Source organism: Oryx dammah, unplaced genomic scaffold (genome assembly GCF_014754425.2).
Source record: "Oryx dammah isolate SB20612 unplaced genomic scaffold, SCBI_Odam_1.1 HiC_scaffold_29, whole genome shotgun sequence".
Classification (NCBI taxonomy): domain Eukaryota; kingdom Metazoa; phylum Chordata; class Mammalia; order Artiodactyla; family Bovidae; genus Oryx; species Oryx dammah.
In genome coordinates, this window is record NW_024070213.1 from 96835392 (window position 1) to 96847402 (window position 12011).

Here is a 12011-nt window from a genome sequence, read left to right on the forward strand (position 1 = left end):
TCTCCTCAATTATTTCTGTGAACCTCAAGCTGCTCTAAAAAATTCTTTATTAAAAGGAAGAAGCAGAGTCCAGAGTAGGAGTTATAAGTCCCAAATTCTATGTTCAACTCTGTTGTTAATTTACAGGGTATTGTTTACAAGTCATATAAGCTCCAGACCTCTGTTTCCTTATCGTAAAATGACTATTGTATTAGTATTCTACTGCTGTGTAATAAATTATTGCACAGTTCAATTCAGTCGCTCAGTCGTGTCCGACTCTTTGCAACCCCATGAATCGCAGCACGCCAGGCCTTCCTGTCCATCACCATCTCCCGGAGTTCACTCAGACTCACGTCTATTGAGTCAGTGATGCCATCCAGCCATCTCATCCTCTGTCGTCCCCTTCTCCTCCTGCCCCCAATCCCTCCCAGCATCAGAGTCTTTTCCAATGAGTCAATTCTTCGCATGAGGTGGCCAAAGTACTGGAGTTTCAGCTTTAGCATCATTCCTTCCAAAGAAATCCCAGGGTTGATCTCCTTCAGAATGGACTGGTTGGATCTCCTTGCAGTCCAAGGGACTCTCAAGAGTCTTCTCCAACACCACAGTTCAAAAGCATCAATTCTTCGGCCTTCAGCCTTCGTCACAGTCCAACTCTCACACCCATACGTGACCACAGGAAAAACCATAGCCTTGACTAGATGGACCTAAGTCGGCAAAGTAATGTCTCTGCTTTTAAGCAGAATATGCTATCTAGGTTGGTCATAACTTTTCTTCCAAGGAGTAAGCGTCTTTTAATTTCATGGCTGCAGTCACCATCTACAGTGATTTTGGAGGCCCAAAAAATAAAGTCTGACACTGTTTCCACTGTTTCCCCATCTATTTCCCATGAAGTGATGGGTGGGTGGTGTCATCTGCATATCTCAGGTTATTGATATTTCTCCTGGCAATCTTGATTCCAGCTTGTGTTTCTTCCAGCCCAGTGTTTCTCATGATGTACTCGGCATAGAAGTTAAATAAGCAGAGTGACAATATACAGCCTTGACATACTCATTTTCCTATTTGGAACCAGTCTGTTGTCCATGTCCAGTTCTAACTGTTGCTTCCTGACCTGCATACAGATTTCTCAAGAGGCAGGTCAGGTGGTCTGGTATTCCCATCTCTTTCATAATTTTCCACAGTTTATTGTGATCCACACAGTCAAAGACTTTGGCATAGTCAATAAAGCAGAAATAAATGTCTTTTTGGAACTCTCTTGCTTTTTCCATGATCCAGCAGATGTTGGCAATTTGATCTCTGGTTCCTGTGCCTTTTCGAAAACCAGCTTGAACATCAGGGAATTCACGGTTCACGTATTGCTGAAGCCTGGCTTGGAGAATTTTGAGCGTTACTTTACTAGCATGTGAGATGAGTGCAATTGTGCGGTAGTTTGAGCATTCTTTGGCATTGCCTTTCTTTGGGATTGGAATGAAAACTGACCTTTTCGAGTCTTGTGGCCACTGCTGAGTTTTCCAAATTTGCTGGCATACTGAGTGCAGCACTTTCACAGCATCATCTTTCAGGATTTGAAAGAGCTCTACTGGAATTCCATCACCTCCACTAGCTTTGTTCTTAGTGATGCTTTCTAAGGTCCACTTGACTTCACATTCCAAGATGTCTGGCTCTAGATGAGTGATCACATCATCATGATTATCTGGGTCGTGAAGATCTTTTTTGTACAGTTCTTCCATGTATTCTTGCCACCTCTTCTTAATATCTTCTGCTTCTGTTAGGTCCACAACATTTCTGTCCTTTATCGAGCCCATCTTTGCATGAAATGTTCCCTTGGTATCTCTAATTTTCTTGAAGAGATCTTTGGTCTTTCCCATTCTGTTGTTTTCCTCTATTTCTTTCCATTGATCGCTGAAGAAGGCTTTCTTATCTCTCCTTGCTATTCTTTGGGACTCTGCATTCAGATGCTTATATCTTCCCTTTTCTCCTTTGCTTTTTGCTTCTCTTCTTTTCACAGCTATTTGTAAGCCCTCCCCAAACAGCCATTTTGCTTTTTTGCATTTCTTTTCCATGGGGATAGTCTTGATTCCTGTCTCCTATACAATGTCACAAACCTCATTCCATAGTTCATCAGGCACTCTATCTATCAGATCTAGACCCTTAAATCTACACACACACACTTTTATCTCTTAGTTTCTGTAAGTCAAAAATCTCATCATAGCTTAGCTAGTCTCTCTGTTCAGGATCTCAATAGGCTGCAGTAATGGCATCGGGTGGGCTGCATTCACTTCTGCAGGCTTGACCAGAGAAGAAGATGCTTAAAAGGTCATTGTGATGTGAATAGAATTTATTTCCTTATGGTTGTATGACTGAGGGGCCTGTCTTTGTCTTGGCTGTTGACTGGAGGCTGTTCAGAAACTGTCCTTGGACCATGTGACCTTTACCACAGGCAGTTTACAATGTGGTTATTGGCTTCTTCCAGGACAATTGAACAGTTTCTCTCTCTCTCTGGTTGGCTAAGATGTCATCATATAACTAAATGTCATCATGAATCTGACATCTCATTACCCTTCTCATTTTCTATTGCATAGAGGCAAGTCACAGGTTGCACCCCTTTCCAAGGAGAGAGGACCATACAAGGGTATTACTCACTGAGAGTCACCTGACAAGGTATCTGACACAAAGATATTGAACCAGATAATCTTTTAAATTTTTTTCCAGCCATATCATTTTATGATTATTGAAGGAATACTGAGAATTCTTTGATTCTTATTTTTTAAGTCACAGCCTCTGAACTCCCAAGGTTTAGAAAAATCTCTGACCTCCTTCCATCTCATGAGCTAGAGCACATAACATTTTTCATGGCACCAAAATATAAGCAAGAAGTTCCTATTCAAAAGAACCAGTGGCTATAAGATGAAAAGAACAAGCCAAGCCAAAGCATCCTGAGAAAAGTCAAGGGAAGGAAGCTTTTGATGACAAGAAAAGTCAAATGGGAGACCAGGAGCAAAAGCTGAGATAAAGGTCATAAAAACAAGAGCAAAGTTAAGTAAAGGGTGAATCAAAATGAGTGAGGGCTTAGAGGGTGAGAAGGGTATTTTGAGTGAGCTCCATGACATCAACTGCATGTTGATGAAGTACCGGAAGCATGGCTTGTGTCAGCTTAAACTGGTGAATCTCAATTTTGACCACACATTGTTGTTCAGTCATTCAGTCATGTCCAACTCTGTGATCCCATGGACCGCAACATACCAGGTTTTCCTGTCCTTCACCATCTCCCAGACCTTGCTCAAACTCATGTCCATTGAGTCAGTCAGTGGTATGATGCAACCATCTCATCCTCTGCCATCCCCTTCTCCTTCTGCCTTCAATCTTTCCCAGCACCAGGGTCTCTTCTAATGAGTCGGCTCTTTGCATCCGGTGGCCAAAGTACTGGAGCTTCTGCTTCAGCATCAGTCCTTCCAATGAATATTCAGGATTGATTTCCTTTAGGATTGACTGGTTTGATCTCCCTGCAGTCCAAGGGATTCTCAAGAGTCTTCTCCAATACCACAGGATCAAAAGTTCAAAAGTGTAAAACTCAGCTTTGACTGCACATTACAATTTCCTAAAGGATTATGTAAGTATCCAAATGTGCAAGTCACTTCCTGGTCATATTACATCAGAATCTCTGAGGAAGGACACAGCCCTCACTATTTTTTAAAGCTCTCTAGTAGCGTCAATGTGAAGCCAAGGTTGAAAATCAACTATCTCCTCTCACTATCCAAAATGTGGTTGGAGGGCCAACCAGCAAGATTGGCATATCGGACAATGGTCTTATTAGATATGCAGATATTTATTACTTTCTCCAGCCTTCCCAAGTGGCTCTAGTGGTAAAGAACCCAGCTGCCAATGCTGGAGACATAAAAAGACACCGGTTCCATCCCTGAGTCAGGAAGATGCCCTAGAGGAAGGCATGCCACCCACTCTGCTCTTCTTGCCTGGAGAATCCCATAGACCGAGGAGCTTGGCAAGCTACAGTCCATAGGGTTACAAAGTGTGAGACATGACTGAAGCTACTTAGCATGTACACATGAATTACCTTCTCCAGACCTACTGAATATGAATATGCATTTTTATAAGATACTCAGGTGATCCCTATGTGACTAATCCAGTTAAAGATTTAGGGCAAAGAACAATACCTATATCTAGCATTCCACATGATTGTTTCTCCATACAATTTTCATAGACTCTTTCAGCCCATTTCTTGACAATTTGAGTAAATAAGGAGTAAATGAATAGGTGGTGCAAAATGTACTACTTTAAAAAGACAGAAAAATGTGAGGCTCTCTCTCTCTCTCTCTCTTTTTTTTTTTTAGGATTCTATTAGTTTGTTTAGAACAAAGATAGATAGTTGACTTTCTTATGCCAACTCTGATTGGTTGGAAATGACTGCCTGGAGAACTCTTATTGAGAAATAAGAGTCTAAAATCTCTTTGGAAAAAAAAATAAAATAAAATCTCTTTGGCTGAGAAGAGTACCCTGACAGAGTAACTACGTCTCGGGGAATGATGACTGTTGTACTGCATATTTGCTGAACTTGCTCTAGATTTTCTTATGGAATAGTAACTCTCATGACAGAGCCCACCCATTCTGAAGACACCTGACTAGAATTAAAGATACATTGTCCTGCAACACATCTGAAATATTTGACTCATTCATTCTTTCATACATTCTTTCATCTACTGCTTCAATAAAAAGTTACCCAATACAAGTTTTATGTTGCAGATACTTGCTGTGCTGGGTGTCAGATTCTTGTGGCATTAGAATGACCTCACCCTTCAATATAAACATGCCACAGATCTTTGAAATTCCATGAGCAAAGCAGCCTCACTTTGCCATCAATCATGCTCAAGACCAATGAGGGAACTGGTTTCACCAGAAGGTCTTGATTATTCCACATGTCAGAGAGATGCTTAGCAGGAATCACACACATGGTGTTTCAATTCAAACAGCTTCCTGCTGAATTTTAGAGAACTGCAGAGTCAGGGTAGCTTCATTCTGACCTTCAGAAAAGCCTTTTGATGAAAATTTAGTTTAAGGACAGGTTAGAAACAGTTAATCTATAAGGAATATATCGTAAGTTACTAAGCTGTTCTATAACAAATCCTTCAGGAAAAAAGGATGATTATCTCATCTTTTTAACACTAAGAAAGTAAAATGCTGGTAGGTGGCTATCTTTAAGCCCCAAGTGAAGGAGATTTTCCACTTTTATTCCTTTCAGTAATAAAGAGCTGCTGGAAGCACTATAGAAATGTTGTTTTTCAGTGACTGTGCCAATATACCTAGGCTTTCTTTCAAGCAGTGAGTGATTCCTTTGAATTATGTCTCAGCCAAAAATAGAGTTACTCATAAAATGCATGAATACATTCCAGCTCATAATTGCCAAGTTCCGGTTTTGGATTTTAGTCATCAAGCCTAAGCTCTTTTTATTTTCTTGAAATCTCCCGTTGATACAGTTTTTTTCTTCCTATTTTTCCTTCCCAGCAGCAACCACCCCATTCTTCCTTTATTAGCTTTGGATAACACACACACACACACACACACACACACACACACACAGAAGGTACAAGCAATTGCATTATCCATCACAGAGGATTACACACAAAGATTGTCTTATGTGATGAGCCATTGCTAACATAAGGCTTCGATGTGAATGAAATGCTTTCTCATCACATTAAAAAAAATCCATTGGCAGTTACTGATAAGCTCAGAATTATTTCTGTAGAAAAATCAGTTTCAGCTCAAGATAAATATATGGAGACTGACAAGTAATTAAGCAGGAGGTTTTTTTTTTCTTTGTGCTACTTGTCAGACATTTGAGGAAGATATTTTAGGAAAACTGCATTTGGTAAATGGAAAAATTATACTGGCATTTTCTTCTGCTATTCTGAACTTTAATATCTTTTTTTTCTGAGACATACAAACAATGTAATCATTAAGTATATTACTGGAAATTTTAAAAATTGAGAAAATTACAAATATTCAGTAAATAATTTGCACACAGATGAACAAAATATTTTTAACTTATAAAATAAGAAAACTGAACTCCTTTAGAACAGTAAAATTTTATCAAACATAGCTGATTTTCACAGTAAAAATGTTGCATTCTTTTAAACAAAACAAAGAGCTCAATCAACATTCAGTATATTTCTGTTTTCATATTCAAAACTAATAGTGTTCATACATGGAGAAAATGGTCACCTGCTGGGTTCATTAAGGGACTATCCAGTTCCTACCAACATAAATTTCTCTACCTTCCAGCCTCAAATTGCATATGCATTACCATATTAGAACTTCAGTGGGAGATGTTGGACCACACAGAATACCATGAGGATACCAGAGAATTAGAAGGAGGTAAAAACTAATAGGAACATCACTAAATCTCCAATTTTCTCCAAAGCTGATTCTGAGTTGCTGTTGTTGTTTAGTCACTAGGTCCGGTCTGATTCTTTTGCTACCCATGCCTGTAGCCCACCAGGCGCCTCTGTCCATGGGATTTCCCAGGCGAGATTACCGGAGTGGGTTACCATTTCTTTCTCCAGGGGATCTTCCTGATCCAGGGCTTGAACCTGAGTCTCCTGCACTGCAGGCAGATTCTTTCCACTGAGCCACTGGGAAGCCCAGTCTGAGTAACATACATCATTTATCATATGCAGAAAAGAAAGTAAATTTAGAAAAAATAACATTAAGATAGTACAGATTAATTTGTAGATATATCATCGATCCATAAGAAATACATGATTTTTCTTAAAAACTCTACAGTGCCAAACCAATTCAAGTTGAAAAGATCCTACAGTTATGTTTTTTCCAGACATTTGGCTTTCTATACATTCAGCTGTGTTTAAGTGTCAAAATGTTTGTTACATTTCTCATATTTAGGATAAAAATTTTCTTTTCCTCTCCTTACACATGCTGAGATATTATTCTACTGTTCAAGTTCAGCAGAGAGGTATCCAAAGGCAAGTGCACACTATTTATTATTGTAATGTGAAACCCCGAGCTGCAGTGAAGCCAACGATACAGTACTCTCTTAAAAGCCTAGACTAAGGAAGTCTCTTCCCCCGCCCTCAACCAGCCCTCTTTTCTTGGCTCTCCAGCTCTTCAAAGATGTTGAGAGAAGCATACAAAGCATGGAAAAAGGCATCCCAAAGGAAAAGAAAAAGGCATTCCTTAAAACCTAATTTATTCATATTTTGGTCTTTCCAGAACAGGAAAAGAAACATACATAAACTGTCATACCTGTTGAATGGTATGTCTTAATTTTTCTAATTGAGAGACAGAAGAGTGAATATATCTCTTCCTTACCAAAACATATATTATATAGAAAGTATAACACAAAAGCAGCAGGTTCTAAGGAGGAGTAAGAATTATACTCTCAGCAATGTTAACATATTACTTAATAGTGTGCTTGATCTTAACCCACAGTGCTTGCTCCTTTTTTCAGTTCAGTTCAGTTCAGTCACCCAGTCATGTCCGACTCTTTGCGACTCCATGAATCGCAGCACGCCAGGCCTCCCTGTCCATCACCAACTCCCAGAGTTCACTCAGACTCGCATCCATCGAGTCAGTGATGCCATCCAGCCATCTCATCCTCTGTTGTCCCCTTCTCCTCCTGCCCCCAAACCCTCCCAGCATCAGGGTCTTTTCCAATGAGTCAACTCTTTGCATGAGGTAGCCAAAGTACTGGAGTTTCAGCCTCAGCATTAGGCCTTCCAATGAACACCCAGGACTGATCTCCTTTAGGATGGACTGGTTGGATCTCCTTGCAGTCCAAGGGACTCCCAAGAGTCTTCTCCAACACCACAGTTCAAAAGCATCAATTCTTCTGTGCTCAGCTTTCTTCACAGTCCAACTCTCACATCCATACATGACTACTGGAAAAACTGTAGCCTTGACTAGACGGACCTTTGTTGGCAAAGTAATGTCTCTGCTTTTAAATATGCTATCTAGGTTGGTCATAATTTTCCTTCCAAAAAGTAAATGTCTTTTAATTTCATGGCTGCAGTCACCATCTGCAGTGATTTTGGAGCCCCCAAAATAAAGTTTGACACTGTTTCCACTGTTTCCCAATCTATTTCCCATGAAGTGATGGGATCAGATGCCATGATCTTCATTTTCTGAATGTTGAGCTTTAAGCCAACTTTTTCACTCTCTTCTTTCATTTTCATCAAGAGACTTTTTAGTTCCTTTTCACTTTCTGCCATAAGGGTGATGCCATCTACATATCTGAGGTTATTGATACTTCTCCCAGCAATCTGGATTCCAGCTTGTGCTTCTTCCAGTCCAGCATTTCTCATGATGTACTCTGCATATAAGTTAAATAAGCAGGGTGACAATAGACAGCCTTGACATACTCCTTTTCCTATTTGGAACCAGTCTGTTGTTCCATGTCCAGTTCTAACTGTTGCTTCCTGGCCTGCATACAGATTTATCAAGAGGCAGGTTAGGTGGTCTGGTATTCCCATCTCTTTCAGAATTTTCCACAGTTTATTGTGATCCACACAGTGAAAGGCTTTGGCATAGTCAATAAAGCAGAAATAGATGTTTTTCTGGAACTCTCTTGCTTTTTCCATGATCCAGTGGATGCTGGAAATTTGATCTCTGGTTCCTCTGCCTTTTCTAAAACTAGCTTGAACATCTGGAAGTTCACAATTCATGTATTGCTGAAGCCTGGCTTGGAGAATTTTGAGCATTACTTTACTAGCATGTGAGATAAGTGCAATTGTGCGGTAGTTTGAGCATTCTTTGGCATTGCCTTTCTTTTGGATTGGAATGAAAACTGACCTTTTCGAGTCCTGTGACCACTGCTGAGTTTTCCATATTTGCTGGCACATTGAGTGCAGCACTTTCACAGCATCATCTTTCAGGATTTGAAATAGCTCCACTAGAATTTCATCACCTCCACTAGCTTTGTTCGTAGTGATGCTTTCTAAGGCCCATTTGACTTTACATTACAGGATGTCTGGCTCTAGAGGAGTGATCACACCATCATGATTATCTGAGTCATGAAGATCTTTTTTGAACAGTTCTGTGTATTCTTTTTTAGAGGGCTTAATTTCCTACCAACGTTAAAGTATGTTATTAACATCTCAAAAATATGGTGCACCTGATGCTCAGACAAATGATTAGGACATATAGGCTAAGAAGGAGACTGTACTGTTTTTAACCGAAGCTGCTCTAGACAAATTAGCACAAGTGACCAGGAAAACATCAAGTTGGTGCAAAAGTAATTGAGGTTTCAGACCTTGAATTTTAAATAGTTATAACTAGGCTCAGCCATATCTTTATTAATCAGAATAGGAACCATGACAATCAACACAATTTTGCCAATGAGAAATGTTTGTTTCTTCCTGTAACATAGAAATCTGTGCTTCAAGATCAAATGAACTCTTCGAAAGCATTTTCTGCATCCTGCTGGTTGTGGAAGCATTCTCCCTGCAAAATTGTTGTTGAGATGCTTGAAGAAGTGGTAGTTGGTTGGTGAGAGGTCAGGTGAATATGAAGGATGAGGCAAAACTTCATAGTCCAATTCATTCCATTTTTGAAGCATTGGTTGTGTGCCATGAAGTTGGACATAGTCATGGAGAAGAATTAGGCCCTTTCTGTTGATCAGTGCTGGCTGAGGGCATTTTGGTTTTCAGTGCATCTCACTGATTTGCTGAGCATACTTCTTAGATATAATAGTTTTGCCTGGATTCAGAAAGCTGCAGTGGATCAGACCGGAAGCAGACCACCAACAGTGACCAAGACCTTTTTTTGGTGCAAGCTTGGCTTTGGGAAGAGCTTTGGCGTTTCTTCTTGGTCCACCCACTGAGCTAGTCATCACCAGTTATCATATAAAATCCACTTTTTGTCACATGTTACATGCCACAATCCAATTGAAAAATGGTTTGTTGTTGTATATAGTAAGAGAAGACGACACTTCAAAATGACGGTTTTTTTGTTTTTTTGGTGGGCTCATGAGACACCCACTTATTGAGCTTTCTCACTTTTCCAATTTGCTTCAAATGCCAAATGACCACAGAATAGTCCACTTCGAGTTCATCGACAACTTCTCATGTAGTTTTAAGAGGATATGCTTCAATGATGCTCTCTGTTGGTCATAGTCAGCTTCCAATAGCCAGCCACTATGCTCCTCATCGTCAAGGCTCTCTTCTCCTTTGAAAGACTTCTTGAACCACCACTGCACTCTATGCTCCTTAGGAGTACCTGGAGCAAATATCTTGTTAATGTTTCAAGTTGTCTCTGCTGCTTTATAACCCATTTTGAATGAGAATTTTAAAAATTGCTAGAATTTGCTTTTTGACTAACACCATTTCCATAGTCTAAAAAATATATAAAATAAATAGCAAGCAATAAGTCATTAGCAAAAGAAGAGCAACAAATGTACATTAAAATTATGTATAACACAACCACATTTAAGAATGTATTCCAATATCAAATGGCAAATTTCAACAATGCAAACACTGAAATTTCCTTTGCACCAACATAATATCTAATAAGAAATTGCTAACACAGCACCACCAAATATGTAATTTGTCTTTCTTACAGTCTTTTCTTTGTGATCAGGAATTCTTATTCTTCCTCATTGGATGGCTGAATGGATGGATGGCTGAAGCATGTAGAATAGATTAGAATGTGCTGATTTACCTAGACATGCTTTCAGAATGAGCTCAACTAATTTGAATCTAGACTAGGGCTAACTTAGAAGACTACACCTCACTCAGCTTACTCAGATTCCTAAAGATGCTGGAGAATTCAAAATACTGTGAGGCCTACAAAGATCAGGTTTGATCAGGACAGCTAAAACACATCCCACCTGTACAAATAGTTCCCCACAGCTCAGGACCTTTCCAAAGTAATTTGGCAGAAATTCTAATTGTAGCAGAATTTTTAATAGCATTCCAGAACAATTATTTCAAATGAGTTTTCTTTTTAATGAACATTAGAAGAGAAGAATACTTTTACTTTAATGCAATGTTTGACTCCAAATTTTTTCAGTGACTTCTGTTTCATTTCATCTGGCTCCTGTATCCTAAAGTGGCAAAACACTAATTTGAGTAGAATCAATTTTTTTCTTATGATATAAAATGCTATGGTAAGAAGAAGTGCCAAAACAATTATCACACTAACCAGACTGTTAAACTCTTATTTTGAAATAATGTATTTGGCATGACCTACTCACTGTTGCAAGTAACTATAGCTTTCAAATGTTCCTTTAATAATCTTGACAATTTATTTTAACTCTTCTTATCTATTTTATCTACTCAGCAAAAATAAGTAAGGATGATTATACTACATAAAGAACTAGAACCACTAGCCCACCACAGCACATCATTTATCCTTCTTGGAAATTAAGGAGGAAGATTAGGGTCTCAGGAAAGATAGATCATGTAGAAGAGTAGATGTCAGGTTGTGGAACAGGGAAGTTATAGATATCACATTGGTTATGAGATCTGACAAGGCAGGAAATTTAAAACATAAAGTACACAGATTATAAATGTTTTCTTGACATAGCTGAATTAAAATATAGTGCCTTCATTCAACAGAGTATTTTATATTGACTATTCAGTATAAGAAACAGCTCTAAAGAAACAGTGATAGTCAAATACATAACAGATTTTTTTTTTTTTTGGTAGCGGGGAGGCTGTGCCACAAGGCTTGTGGGATGTAGGATCTTAGTTCACTGATGAGGAATTTAATGCAAGCCCTTGTCAGTGAAAGCTTGGAGTCCTAACCAATGAACTGCCAGGGAATCCCCACACAACAGATTTTCATCCAAAGTTCTTCTCTGATGAGCATTTATTAAATACCCATTATGTAAAACACTGCTTTAGATGAATCAAGGCAAAGCAGAAACCAAAATTTGTGTTAAAACTTTTACCTAAAACGTATCATAGCTTTGTACGTGAATCATCACTACGCTTTATCCTGATTCTCTTAGTATTAAAGGTATGTTAGTTTTCTATTGCTGCTGTAACAACTAGAATCCAGTGGGGTGA